Source organism: Lygodium microphyllum, chromosome 23 (genome assembly GCF_053477565.2).
Source record: "Lygodium microphyllum isolate KBCC chromosome 23, Lygodium_microphyllum_v1.1.10, whole genome shotgun sequence".
NCBI lineage: Eukaryota > Viridiplantae > Streptophyta > Polypodiopsida > Schizaeales > Lygodiaceae > Lygodium > Lygodium microphyllum.
Window position 1 is genome coordinate 134341707 of NC_141157.1, and position 13904 is coordinate 134355610.

A 13904-nucleotide genomic window follows, 5' to 3' on the forward strand; every position below is an offset into this window, starting at 1 on the left:
TTGAATGTCAGAGAGACCACCTTCAATGAAGAAAGTTTCCCACTTTTCACCTCCTCCTGAAACTGAAACTGCACATCCACAAATGCTGTCCCAACTTGCACATTCTAGGAGCCTTCCTTCTGCAATGCCTCTAAGCTTGACAATGTGTAACCCTTTGGAAAAACAGAAAAATCCTGCACACTACGAATCTGAATGTATGTGACCCCAAGCTGGGCAGGCTGTTTTAGAGCATGAAAAGCGAGAGCAGAAATGCCAGATCCTCCAATGCCCAAAAATGTGAAGTCGTATACATGACCTCTTTCTAAAGAAAACTCTATTTGCCCAAGAAGTTCAACTTTCACACCCAAGTGCTCCACTCTCTTGCCTGGCAATGGATCTATCCACACCTCCCCTGCTACTGTCTGTCTACTGTGAAAGACAGGAAATGTTGAGGAGAGACCATTTTCTTTACGAATGGAGGCCTGCTTTCGTGTTTCTGCATCTGTAAACTTGATTGAGACTGTACATGGCTGCTTGAAAGCTCCAACAAGATAATTCTGTCACAAGGCTGTTCGTTCCCGGATCTCGCAGCGGAGTGTTGAGTGATCACTTTAATGTGCACAGATTTTGTCCTTGGGACGTTTATCCCGTCCAGCCCATCGAATCGAGAGAGAGATTTGATTCGAATCTTTGCAATAGTCCGCTCAGAGCCGTAATCAAGAAGAGGACTGTGATCTGCTTCTGTTAAGCCAAGAGCATGATGCTTCTTTGTTTATGGCCCCCCCTGCGGCGAGAGAGAGAAGGGTGTATGCCAGCGTGCCGTTGCGGATAGAGAGAGAGAGCTTCTTGACATGGCGGTCGTGCGAGAGGACAGCGATGGCGGGCCTTCATCCCTCGTGACCTAGCGCCCATGTCATCGACTCTGCGCAGCCACGGACCCTGTCGGTACGTGCCGTTGCTGCGCCCGTAGTACCTTTCGTTGCCATACCTGTCGCAGGTACCGCCACCCATTTGTACCTGCGCCTGTTAATCTTCCCTCGTTGTCTGTCCCTGCACTCGCCTTTGTTCACGCCTTGCGCCTGCTCGCTGGACGGCTGCTGCGACTTCGTCTGCCCGCCTTTCGAGCTCTCCATGCCTCTCCTGCTCGAGAGAATATGACCAGACTCGAGGATGCAGAAGGCCACCTTATCTTGGATCCACAGACTATTGTGCATATGTGCAGGAATTATTTCCGTGACCTTCTCGGTTCCGCTTCTCCACCTTCAGCCCAAATTACTCAGGTCCGTTCGGTTTTTTATGACCTGGTCCGCAATCAGCTTCCGCAGGACATGTAAGTTACTATGGAGTCAGATATTGGTGAGGCAGAGGTTATGGACGTCTTGTTACACTTGCCCAAAGATAAAAGTCCGGGTTGGGATGGTCTCACCAATGAGTTCTTTGAAGCTTTCGCTTCCCAACTGGCGAAACCATTGTAGGCTTTGTTTCAGTAGGTGTGGGACACGGGGATCATGCCTCCCTCATGGAAACAAGGACTTATTAAACTGCTTCCAAAGTTCCTTCGCCATCTAAGTTGACACAGTGGCGCCCAATTTCTTTGATGGGTTCAATGTACAAAATCTTTTCCAAAGTAATGGCGAATCGGCTCCATAAGCATCTCCCTGCCCTTGTGCACCCTCTCTAGTATGGTTTCATTAAGGGCCGCAATATTCTACACAATGTTTTGAATGCCCAACTGGCCATTGATTATGCCAGGCATTCTAATCAGGAGGTAGTACTGATTCAACTGGACCTGGAAAAGGCGTTTGACTATCTGGACTGGTCTTTCGTTGCTGAACTTATGTTTGCTATGGGCTTTGGTGCTCGGATGTCTCGTCTAATCTACACCATTAGTGCGGCGGCGTCTTCGCGAGTCATGCTGAACGGAGGTGTTACTGAGCCATTTGTCCTTGCCTGCTCTGTCAGACAGGGGTGCCCTTTGAGCCCTTTATTCTTTGCCCTTGCGACACATCCAGTTCTTTCCATGTTATCACATATGGCCGCCTCTTCTCAGTTGGCCGGACTGTCGCTTCCTACAGGAGAGCACTTCATTAGCCAATCCCTGGCGGATGATAGCTTTATGATTTTGCGTGCGGACAAGGATAACCTTCGAAAAGCATTGGATGTTTGGGGTCTCTTTGGTCAGGCGTCAGGCCTTCGTATCAATGCGCTCAAATCAGCCATTCTAAGCTGCACGGAGTCGGATTTGCAGTCCTTGGAGTGGCAGGGTCTGGTTGTTCCTCGTGGCTCCATTGTCAGGCATCTTGGCTACCCTTTGGGTGTTGATGTTCCCCCAAAGCAGCTTCTGCAGTGGATTTCTCAGAAAATGGTGGCTAAGTTTATGTATTGGAAGTCTCAGGCCTGGCCCTTCCATGTTCGCCTCAAAGTAGCCCAGATAATTATGTTGCCAATGCTCACATATTTCTTGCCGCTGTTGCCCTGGACTACTAAGACTCTGAACGCTCTTACCCAGTCTATTCGCTTCATGCTATGGAAGAAGGACTCCTTGCATGCAGGTATTTCCTGGATCTCGTGGTCGCATGTGTGCACCCCCAAACGCATGGGTGGCGGAGCTATTTTAGATGCCCAAACTCACATGCAGGCACTTCGTTGGTCTCTTTTCCGCGCCATGTGCTCGGATCATCATCCGTGGGTCGCTATAGCCCGTTATTTCCTTGAGGGCCATGGGCTTCTGCAGGCTTCTGCATGGCAATACCCAAATCCGGAGTTCTTGGTGGCATGTTCGTAATGCTGATTCGCGGTTCTCCAGTTCTTCTTCATCGTTGCTTACTCATTTGGTGTGTTCCTGGCAACACGTCCTTCAAAAGGCTCAGTGGCATCCAACGGAGGATCGCTTGGCAACTAACTCTTTTCAATTGGAATTATTGGCAGTCTCGCGTTTACTTTCGTGGGAAGGTAAACATGAGCTTAGACCACAATTCAACCGGATGGCACGTTTGAGCTTGTCTTCGGTTGCGGATGCCACCCTTGCCAGTCGCAATGTGCTTATATCGTTTCGTACAGCTAGGAGGCTTTTCAGGATCCCTCGTGGATATAGGCCTTTATGGGAACAGCTTTTGACGGTGCTCCACAGCAGACAACCCTTTCCTGCCCTTGCTTCAGATCATCCCTGGCAGGATTGGGATCTACAAGGCCAGCTGCCTTTAAGCAAAGCTACTGCTAATCAAGTTTATCATATTCTGATCAAAGATCAACAATGGTTAGTTACCAAAGCCAATGCTTTATGGGGCCTACGAAAATCCCGGTCCTGGTGGAGGGCAACTGTGATGCAGGGCTAGTTGAACAAGACACCCTTTAAATATAAAGTCTTTCTTTGGAGAGTGATGATTGGGGGTCTTCCGCTTGCTTCGGCTCTTTCCAAGCGACGAATCTCCAATGGCACCTGTTTCTTTTGCACCACTACTATGGAATCCGCCTGCCACCGTTTTATTTCTTGCCCCGTCGCAAAGAAAGTCTGGTTACTTTTGTCGGCTGTTTGGCGAGGGGGGTTGGTATCACCCTGCGCCCCTTTGATTGGGTTTTTGGCCAGCCCAAATACCCCACTCCCACACAGCCACATATGAAGCTCATGTTTCACTTTCTTCTATACTGGGGCTGTTGGCATAATTGGACCATTCGGAATGCTTTTCTGTTTGACTCCGCCTATAATGTTCAGCGGCATATTGTAAGGCTTAAGGGCCTCTTGTATTGGCAGTTAGCTCTTCTCCATCGTTCTGATTTGCTCTCTACGGAGGATTTCCGTCCCTGGCATATGGCAATTTCCTCCGCATCCTTGCCATGACATTGTAACTTGTAGTACTTAGAACCTCTTCACATGATGGCTTGGATTGTCGTCATGTATCTTGTAATCAAGTAATCTTGTATTTTTTTCGTAATTAATACAATTACCTTTTACGAAAAAAGAGAGAGAGAGAGAGAGAGAGAGAGAGATTTACGAAAAAAAAAGAGAGAGAGAGAGAGAGAGAAAAGAAAGAAAGAAAGTTATATTAACGTCTACAACAAGCCAAGTTGGCCTATGAGACCAAAATGTTGCATACAAATGTCTGGGAGATTTCAAAAGTCCCAGTGAAGCTAACATTTATGCTATGTTGAACTAAATTGAGTAGGTACAAAATGATATCTGGACTAGATACAATCTAGAGGTACTCCCAGTGCGGTGTGGAATTGCTCCTGGGGTGTTCATCCTAAGATGTCCCGCATGGGTCGGTCTAGCATGGAGAGGCTAAAGCGGCGGGGCAGGGCCCTCCGATGGCGGCGTAGTATCCCTTGTATCTTCGACCAGTGTCTTCTGCGGGGATGGGGGCCGGCGGGGCGTGGTCGCCGGGCTTTACCTCTCGCTGTGGCTATTTCTAAGGTGGTCCCCGGGGGCCGGGAGGCCGGTTGGGCTGGTGGGGCCTCGGTGGTGGGGAGGGTAGCTAGTATTTGGTAGAAGTCGTTGAGTGTGCGTTGGTTGGTGGCTCCTTGTCTTTGCTCCGTGGTTCGTAGGAGGTGGTCTCTGTGGCGTCGTATTTCCAGTAGAAAGAGCCCCAGGCATCTCTGGTCTTTGAATTCCATCACGTTGGAGAGTGGTCCGAATCCTTCGCTGAATAGGCAGTGGAAGCGTCCCCGGATTTCGTAGTACACTGGGCATCTACAGATATAGTGTTCCTCTATCTCTGGCTCGAGATGGCAGAGCTGACAGATTCGGTCTTCTGGGGGGAAGGGGTTGGCCCCGTATCTGCCCGTTTCGATCCGTAGTTGGTGTGAGGACGTGCGGATCTGTCCGATGGCACTTCTGACCCCATGAGACAGGTGTGTGTCCATGTAGCTTGGGCGGGTGATGAAGCCGTCCGGGGAGATATGCAGGAAGTGTTCTCGGTAGAAAGCCTTCTTGGTTCCTAGTTCCGATGTGGGGGTCACCCATGTCCTGGCGGTGTCTGTCTGGATGATATCCATTCTGGTGATGCGATTTACCTCCTCTCGGCTGAGCTCCAGGTGTGGGCAGTCTAGGCTGTATTGTAGTGGGGGGAGGTGGTCCATGTGCAGGCCGTGGAGCCGTAGCCAGGTCTCTGTTCGGGCATACCAGCACTCAGTGTCCCCTTGTGTTGCTAGCTGTTTGGATGACTTCAGGGCGAGTCTGGGGTACTGGTGCCGGGGCAGGTCCCATATTCGGCGCAAGAAGGTCACGGTTTGGAAAAGGGCCTTAGCCACGAGGGGCGGTGCCCCTAGCTCTGCGCGGATGATCTCGTGTGGTACGGAGGGCTTGCTTCGGATCATCCGTGAGATCATAAGTACTAGGGGTCTCTCCATCTGGTCCCATCCCTCATAGGTGGCCTCCTCCTCAGGCAGTGGCTGATCCTGTGGGGCCCTCCGCGTGTGGTAGAGATTGGACCCCCATATGGGAGCCCCGTATAGGAGGGTTGGTGTGACCAAGGTGTCAAAAAGCCAGAGTTTTGTCCGGGGTTCCTGGGACTATATGTGGGCACATTGGTTCTCCATTGACCCGAGGGCTGCATAGCCTCGGGTTAGTTTATCTTCCGCGGCTTTTCTCAGGGTAAATCTCGGTCCAGAGAATGTAATTCCCAGATAGACGTATCTTTGGACCACGTCCACGGTTTCTCCACCGTATGTGAAGGGGGGTACCGACCGATGGAGCCATTGGGTTGACGTGTTGAACACCATGACCTTGGTTTTCCCCAGGTTCACAGTTAGGTCTTTGTCTTGGCAGAAGGCCTGTAGTGCGTCCAGTTGGCGCTGCAGCCCTTCGGGTGTGCTAGAGATGAGGACTATGTCGTCCGCATATAGTAAGATAGGTATCAGTGTCCCTCCCAGGCTCGATCCCACCTCGCCCAATCTATCTATGTACTTTGAGATCTCATCAATGTAGAGGCCAAATAGGGTGGGCGAGAGTGGGCATCCCTGCTTGACTCCGATGGTACTGGTGATCTCCTTTGACAGCCCTCCCGGTGCCCGAACTCGGCCCATTACCGATTCGTATAGTGCCAGTATCCCCCATCGTATTTCGGTTGGTACCTCCAGTTCCTGTAGTCTCTGCGTGAGCCTCGCTCGTGGGACTGTGTCAAAGGCCTTGCGGAAGTCCACGAAGTAGCAGTACACCCGTCTTCCATGTGCTCTGCCCTCCTCTATGATGGCTCTCAGTGTGAGGATATGGTCAAGGGTGCAGAACCCCCTCCTAAACCCTGCTTGTCCTGCTGCTTGGTGTTGGTGTTGCTCTGCCCACTTGCTCAGTTCGTGGTCCAGTATGGATCCATAGAGCTTGGCTAGTACATGGCCAACCATGACTGTTCGGTAGTTCGTGGGAACCATGGGGTCTCCGGCCTTCAGGATAGGTATTATGGTGTTGGCTGACCAACTGGCTGGGAAGCCTTCGCATAGGGCTCTGTTGAACATGTGTGCTAGGAGAGGTGCCAGTATGTCTCTAGCATGGGTCAAATGCTCTACTACCAAGCCTTCGTGGTCTTGGGCACGGCCATTTTGGAGTCTGTCAATGGTGTCCCGAACCCGCCCCGTGCTGAAGAATGTGGATGATCCGGGTCTGCTCCCTGGGGGCCGGGGTAGCTGGGGGTGCTTGGGTACTTGGTATAGTGAGGTTGCATATGCGTGCCAAGTGTCTGGGGAGGTGATGGGCGTCTGGGCTCGGGGTTCCTGAAACGCCTTCCATGCCTCTTTGCTGTCCTGTCCTAAGAATAGCTGGTAGAATTCGTGTTCCACTTTGGAGAGGTAGGCTCGTTTCTTCCATCGCACTAGGCGACAGAAGATCAAGCGTGCCTGTTTATGCGTGTGTACTCCCCGTGCTTCGTTCTGTTGAAGACGGAGCCGGGTTTCCTTGCACTCTGCGTCGTACCAGCTATTCTATGGGACATTCTTGTTCAGAGGGGTGGGGTGGGGGGAGGGGGATGTGTGGGGGAAGTATTCGGCAGCTGAGGTGTGTAGTGTGCCCGCCAACTATGCTGTGACCTCCTCCAGGGGTGCGTGGGGGTTCATTTCTTGCAGGCTCCAATAGAGATGGTCGGAGTATGCGCTCGCAGTTAGCCTAGTAAAGTGGTACCTGGGGAATCTTGGGGGGGGGTTGCTTGCTGGGGGGGTTAGGTCATACCTGCAGGTTATGTCAAATTGTAGGTATGCATGGTCGGCAGCCACTGCGAGTGGGCGAGGTGATATTTTAAAGGACTGAACGTCGGGGATAAGTGATAGAGGGCCGAGGATATAGTCCATTGTGCTTGCTCCCAGTTTCTGTGTGGGTGCTCCATGTGCCCCCCGTCCGATGCAGTTGGCCACGTGCTTGTGTGGGAAGCATGTGAGGGCATCTGACTCGGGTCATCTGTCGAGGCCGTTGAGGATGGCCAGTCCGTGTGCCCCCCCTAATGCCAGTAGGCGTTCGCCATATTTGGTGCACTCAGCTGTGTCCTGTGACACCCGGTTGAGTCCTACCTCCTCCGGTGCAATCTCTTTGTACATGTGGTCTTCGCTCTCGAAGAAGGGGGTCTACCTTTGTGCTGTGCGTGCATTGAAGTCTCCAGGCAACATGACATCCCTCAAGCTGGAGTAGTGCATGATATCTTCGTACAGTGGTAGGTATGGTGACTCGCCCTTCTGTGGTGCGTATGGGGAGTGTGCTGGTGGGAAATAGCACACTGCCATGTATATGTCTCGGGGGCGATCTGTGTGTATTCGGATCCACATGAACTGGGCTTCCTCATCTTTCCGCATGACTTGCACCATGGGCTGTAGCTCCTCCCTGTACAAAACAGCCACCCCTCCGGACCTTCGGGTCCCTCCTTTTGTTCGGGCTCTAGGGCGGCATGCCGTCTCCCATCTATACACCCTCACTTCTGGTAAGTAGGTGCCTGGGCTTTGGTGGGTTTCTGTGTAGAGGACGATGTCCTTGCCGGTGAAGGTCTCCTGGAATAATCCTGCATCTGTCTTCATAGCTCCGTTGCAGTTCCACACTGCAAAACTCAGGTGGGTCTCATAGGCCGCGCCCCAGAGAGAGAGAGAGAGAGAGAGAGAGAGAGAGAGAGAGAGAGAGAGAGAGAGAGAGAGAGAGAGAGAGAGAGAGAGAGAGAGAGAGAGAGAGAGAGAGAGAGAGAGAGAGAGAGAGAGAGAGAGAGAGAGAGAGAGAGAGAGAGAGAGAGAGAGAGAGAGAATCAGAAAGAGAGAGAGCGAGAGAACTTCTCCTGATGGCTTAGTGTCATCAACTATCTTGTAATCAAGTAATCTTGTATTTTTTCGTAATTAATACAATTACCTTTTACGAAAAAAAGAGAGAGAGAGAGAGAGAGAGAGAGAGAGAGAGAGAGAGAGAGAGAGAGAGAGAGAGAGAGAGAGAGAGAGAGAGAGAGAGAGAGAGAGAGAGAGAGAGAGAGAGAGAGAGAGAGAGAGAGAGAGAGAGAGAGAGAGAGAGAGAGAGAGAGAGAGAGAGAGAGAGAGAGAGAGACGGAACGGAGCTCGCGATGGCGTCGCCTAAGTTGGTCGCGCTACTGACGGTCGTCTGACCGTCGCGTTTCGTCGTCCGCCCTGTGCTTGTTCGCCCGTTCGCCCTGCCCTGCCCTGCCCTGCGCCCGTTCGCCCGTTCGCCGACAGAGAGGTTCCTGCCGTTGCTACGCCTGTCGCAGGCCCCGCCGCCCTCGCCTGCAGGCCCTGTCGCCCTCGCCTGCAGGTCCCGCCGCAGGTCCCGTCGTCCCGTAGCAGGCCCCGTCGTCCCGCCTGCAGGTCCCGTCGCCTGCAGGTCCTGCCGCCGTTGCCTGCAGGCCCCGCCGCTGTCGCCAGAAGGCCACACCTCGCCAGAGTGCCCCCCCCTGCCCCAGCTCTGCCCGCACATCCTGCAGAGGTGCGCCTTGCCAGATTTCAGCCCCTTTACAAGTCGACGTCTGTTGCTGACTGTCGCACCTGCTCCCGGAGCTGTCCAGACGCCCTGTTTCCCAGCTCCTGTGAAAACCCTAAACCTGACCTTCGTCAGAGAGGCAGCGTCCGGAATCGCGTGCCCTCTGCTCTGTGCACAGAAAGAGAGAGAGAGAGAGAGAGAGTGTGTCGGTCAGTCCTTCTGTGAGATCAGTTCGTCATACAGGATGGCTGGTTTGGATCTGGATTTCCTAGACCAAACAGTGGCAGCACTTGGCCCGGACTCTGATGATGAGGAACCCGAGGATATGGTTCCGTGCACTGAAGAATTGCCCCCGGGTCCTGACATCCAGCCTGCGGGCAAACGTACCAAGCACACCCCGGAAGAGATAGGCGTTACTCCCGATCATTCCTATGCGCAGGTTGCTTCGGATCCGGTGGACTCTCAGGAGGTGGACTGGGAGCATCTGTTGGAATTTGCCAACACTCTGCTTGGTGAATATGTTCAACACAACCAGGAAGCCTTCTCTGCCTCTGCTCCAGACGATGTTCTGGAAGCTACTGTCGAGTCAAAAACTGTCCTACGCTCCTTTTCGGTATTTTATGATCGCGCGGTGATACTCTTCTTCACCGGTCGCATTCCGCTGCTTTCCCGTATTCGCCAATGGCTGCAGAGTCAGCTACAAGGGGAATGTGTTGAAGAGATTTTTGTTGGATCCCAGGGTTTTTTCGAGGTCCTCTTGAAAACAGAGACGCACCGTGCTGCTCTTCTGTCTAAACTGCCTTTGTTTTTTGATCGTCGGTTGGTTCATGTGGTTCCATGGCGCTCGACGGCAGATTTCCAGCGCCTCCTGCAACGTGAATGCCCTGTGTGGGTAGAAGTGGAAAATTGTCCGGCTGTTTATTGGCCGCTATTAAAGGATGCTATGGCCGCTGTGGGCACGGTTCTGGTCCCTCCCAGTCCCAGGGCTGTGAATCACAACCGCTTGTGCATGTTATGGGATACTGCACGGAAACGGCCTGCATGGTTACGCCTCAATTGCTCCGGCATGCATCCGTTACACTTTCGTTTGAAATGGGGCAATTTTGCTGGCCATTGCTTTTCCTGTGGACAGTTGGGGCACTTTATGGCTGAATGCCCCGAGCAACAACACGTTTCAGATACAGCTCATGTTGCTCCGCCCATGGAAGATATGGTGTGTGATGCCCCGCCGTTGGATCCTACCCACCCGCCCCACGTTCTGGCCAAAGGTAAACAACAGGTTTCGGGTCTCGATTCCCGTGCTACTGATTGGGTTGAAGTACGCGCCAAAAAAGGCAACAGGATTGGTGCTGGCATGGAGAGTACTGGGCCTTCTACCTCACACGATTCCATGCGAACATATATGCGCAGGAAGGAAATGATGTCGTCAGAGCGCTCTGCTCCTGCTATGGTTTCTTCAGCTCCTCGCCACCAGCCCGCCAGGAAAATGTATTCGGATCGTCTCAAGGGTCCACCTGCACAGCTGGCTTTTGATACCAGAGGCAACGTCATTACTCCGTGGGAACGTCGTTACCCACGTTCCAACCCCAAGCAAGCCGATATGCCCTCAACTTCCAAATCTGGTCCTCAGAACTGTTTTGCGGTGTTGGCAGATTTCTTGGATGAGGGAGTCCTGGACATTCTCGCCGACAAAGTCAAATCGAGGCAAGCTGTGCCTCGTACCTGATTGTGTTTTGTATACACATGAAAATAGCCACGTGGAATGTGCGAGGAATTTGTTCTCGCCACAAGCAACATGCCATGTGGACTGCATTGTATGAGAATCAGTGGGATGTCCTGTGTGCGGTTGAGCACAAGAGTCACACTGACGCCGGTAAAGTTGTGGATTGCCATGGCTTTCGTTTGTTCTATGCAGGAACACAGGCCATGCATTATTCGGGTGTGCTCATGATTGTACATGCCAAATATCAGCCGGTTCTTATTAAAAATGATGTTCATGGCCGCTTTTTGGTGGTCGAAATCTTATTCGAAGGGGAAATCCTATGGTTACTTGGCCTCTATGCTCCGAATGATTCGTTAGCTCGCCGGGAGCTTTGGCAGACTTTGCAGACCTACTTGTCACTTGGCAGACGCGGCTTCTTCATGGGGGATTTCAATATGTGTGTTGACTCTTCCCAGTCTACATCGGAGCACTCGGTCATGGATGCGCCGGAAAGTCGTATGTGGCACGACTTGGCTCTTGCTGTTCTTAAGCAAGATCTTTGGTCCTGGCTACACCCGTCTTCTCCAGGCTTTACTTTCCATTCGGCCCAGTATGCAACAACATGGTCGCGGTTGGACCGCATATATATCATGCAGAATGATGATTTTCTGCCTGAGATGCTCGAAATAAAAGTATTGCAGCAATATGTCTTGTCGGACCATTTCCCTCTGCAGTTCGAGTTGCTTGCACAACCCATTGCCCCCTTCAAGCAATTTCTGGAGAGACTCCCTTTGCGTTTCAACTCCTCCTACTTAAAGCATACAATTTTTCAGGGCTATATGCAGCAAATGCTTGACAGATTCTCCTTGGACTTTTCCTCTCAGGGCACTGCCTCATTTGACCGATTGCTCTCTAATGTGCAGCGGGTTGCTCGGCAATATGGGATCTATCATGCCTCTCTTTGTCGGCGCCGTCGACAGGCAGCGGAGGACCTGCTGCTTTTGGTTCGCTCTCTGCTGATGGACGCTCCGGATGATGCATTTTTGCTTGCACTGGCCCTGCGGGTGGCCGATCTTGTTAAAGAATTCCAGTTAAAATCGTATCAGCAGGCCAAATTACAACATCTAACAGAGACTTTGCAAGATAGTGCATGTCAGTCCCACAAGTTCTTTCGAGCCCTCCATGCCTCTCTTGCTCGAGAGAATTTGACCAGACTCGAGGATGCACAAGGCCACCTTATCCTGGATCCACAGACTATTGTGCATATGTGCAGGAATTATTTCCGTGACCTTCTCGGTTCCGCTTCTCCTCCTTCAGCCCAAATTACTCAGGCCCGTTCGGTCTTTTATGACCTGGTCCGCAATCAGTTACCCCAGGACATGCAAGCTACTCTGGAGTCAGATATTGGTGAAGCAGAGGTTATGGATGTCTTGTTACACTTGCCTAAAGATAAAAGTCCGGGTTGGGATGGTCTAACCAATGAGTTCTTTGAAGCTTTCGCTACCCAACTGGCGAAACCATTGCAGGCTCTGTTTCAGCAGGTGTGGGAAACTGGGATCATGCCTCCCTCATGGAAACAAGGACTTATTAAACTACTTCCAAAAGTTCCTTCGCCATCTAAGTTGACACACTGGCGCCCCATTTCTCTGATGGGTTCCATGTACAAAATCTTTTCCAAAGTAATGGCGAATCGGCTCCATAAGCATCTCCCTGCCCTTGTGCACCCTCTCCAGTACGGTTTCATTAAGGGCCGAAATATTCTACACAATGTTTTGGGCATTGATTATGCCGGGCATTCTAATCAGGAGGTGGTGTTGATTCAACTGGACCTGGAAAAGGCTTTTGACTATCTGGGTTGGTCTTTTGTTGCTGACCTTATGTCTGCTATGGGCTTTGGTGCTCGGATGTCTCGTCTGATCTACACCATTAGTGCTGCGGCGTCTTTCCGAGTCATGCTGAACGGAGGTGTTACTGAGCCATTTGTCCTTGCCCGTTCTGTCAGACAGGGGTGCCCTTTGAGCCCTTTATTCTTTGCCCTTGCGACACATCCAGTTCTTTCCATGTTATCACATATGGCTGCCTCTTCCCAGCTGGCCGGACTGTCGCTTCCTACAGGGCAACATTTCATTAGCCAATCCCTGGCGGATGATACTTTTATGGTTTTGTGTGTGGACAAGGATAACCTTCGAAAAGCATTGGATGTTTGGGGTCTCTTTGGCCAGGCGTCAGGCCTTCGTATCAATCCACTCAAATCAGCCATTCTAAGCTGCACGGAGTCGGACTTGCAGTCCTTGGACTGGCAAGTTCTGGTTGTTCCTCGAGGTTCCATTGTCAGGCATCTTGGATACCCATTGGGGGTTGATGTTCCCCCAAAGCAGTTTCTGCAGTGGATTTCTCAGAAGATGATGGCCAAGTTTATGTACTGGAAGTCTCAGGCCTGGCCTTTTCATGTCCGCCTCAAAGTAGCCCAGATAATTATGTTGCCAATGATCACATATTTCTTGCCATTGTTGCCCTGGACTCCTACGACTCTGAATGCTCTCACTCGGTCTATTCGCTTCATGCTCTGGAAGGACTCATTGAAGGCAGGTATTTCCTGGATCTCGTGGTCGCATGCGTGCACCCCCAAAAGCATGGGTGGCGGAGCTATTTTAGATGCCCACACCCACATGCAGGCACTCCGTTGGTCCCTTTTCCGCGCCATGTGCTCGGATGATCATCATCCGTGGGTCGCTATCGCCCGTTCTTTCCTTGAGGGTCATGGGCTTCGGCATGGCAATACCCGACTCCGGAGTTCTTGGTGGCACGTTCTTAATGCGGATTCGCGGTTTTCCAGTTCTTCTTCATCGCTGCTTACTCATTTGGTGTGTTCCTGGAAACACGTCCTTCGAAAGGCTCAGTGGCACCCAACGGAGGATCGCCTTGCTACTAACTCTTTTCAATTGGAATTACTGGCAGTCTCGCGTCTACTTTCGTGGGAAGGTAAACATGAGCTTAGACCACAATTCAACCGGATGGCACGGTTGGGCTTGTCTTCAGTTGCGGATGCCACCCTTGCCAGTCGGAATGTGCTTATCTCCTTTCGTACTGCTAGGAGGATTTTCCGGATCCCTTGTGGATATAGGCCTTTATGGGAACAGCTCGTGACGGTGCTCCAGAACAGACAACCCTTTCCTGCTCTTGCTTTGGATCATCCCTGGCAGGATTGGGACCCACAAGGCCGGCTGCCTTTGAGCAAAGCTTCTGCTAATCAAGTGTATCATCTCCTGATTAAAGATAATCAATGGCTAGTTACTAAAGCGAATGCTTTATGGGGATTGCGTAAATCCCGCTCCTGGTGGA

General features: G+C 51.7%; 1 protein-coding gene and 1 pseudogene across 5 annotated transcripts in view; one reads left to right on the forward strand and one right to left on the reverse strand.

The window, feature by feature from the left end:
* Nucleotides 1–13904, forward strand: part of LOC148016774 (cilia- and flagella-associated protein 251-like) — a 250920-nt gene that overhangs the window by 45177 nt on the left and 191839 nt on the right. The window lies entirely within an intron of this gene.
* LOC148016775 (uncharacterized) lies at nucleotides 4216–6315 on the reverse strand (annotated as a pseudogene).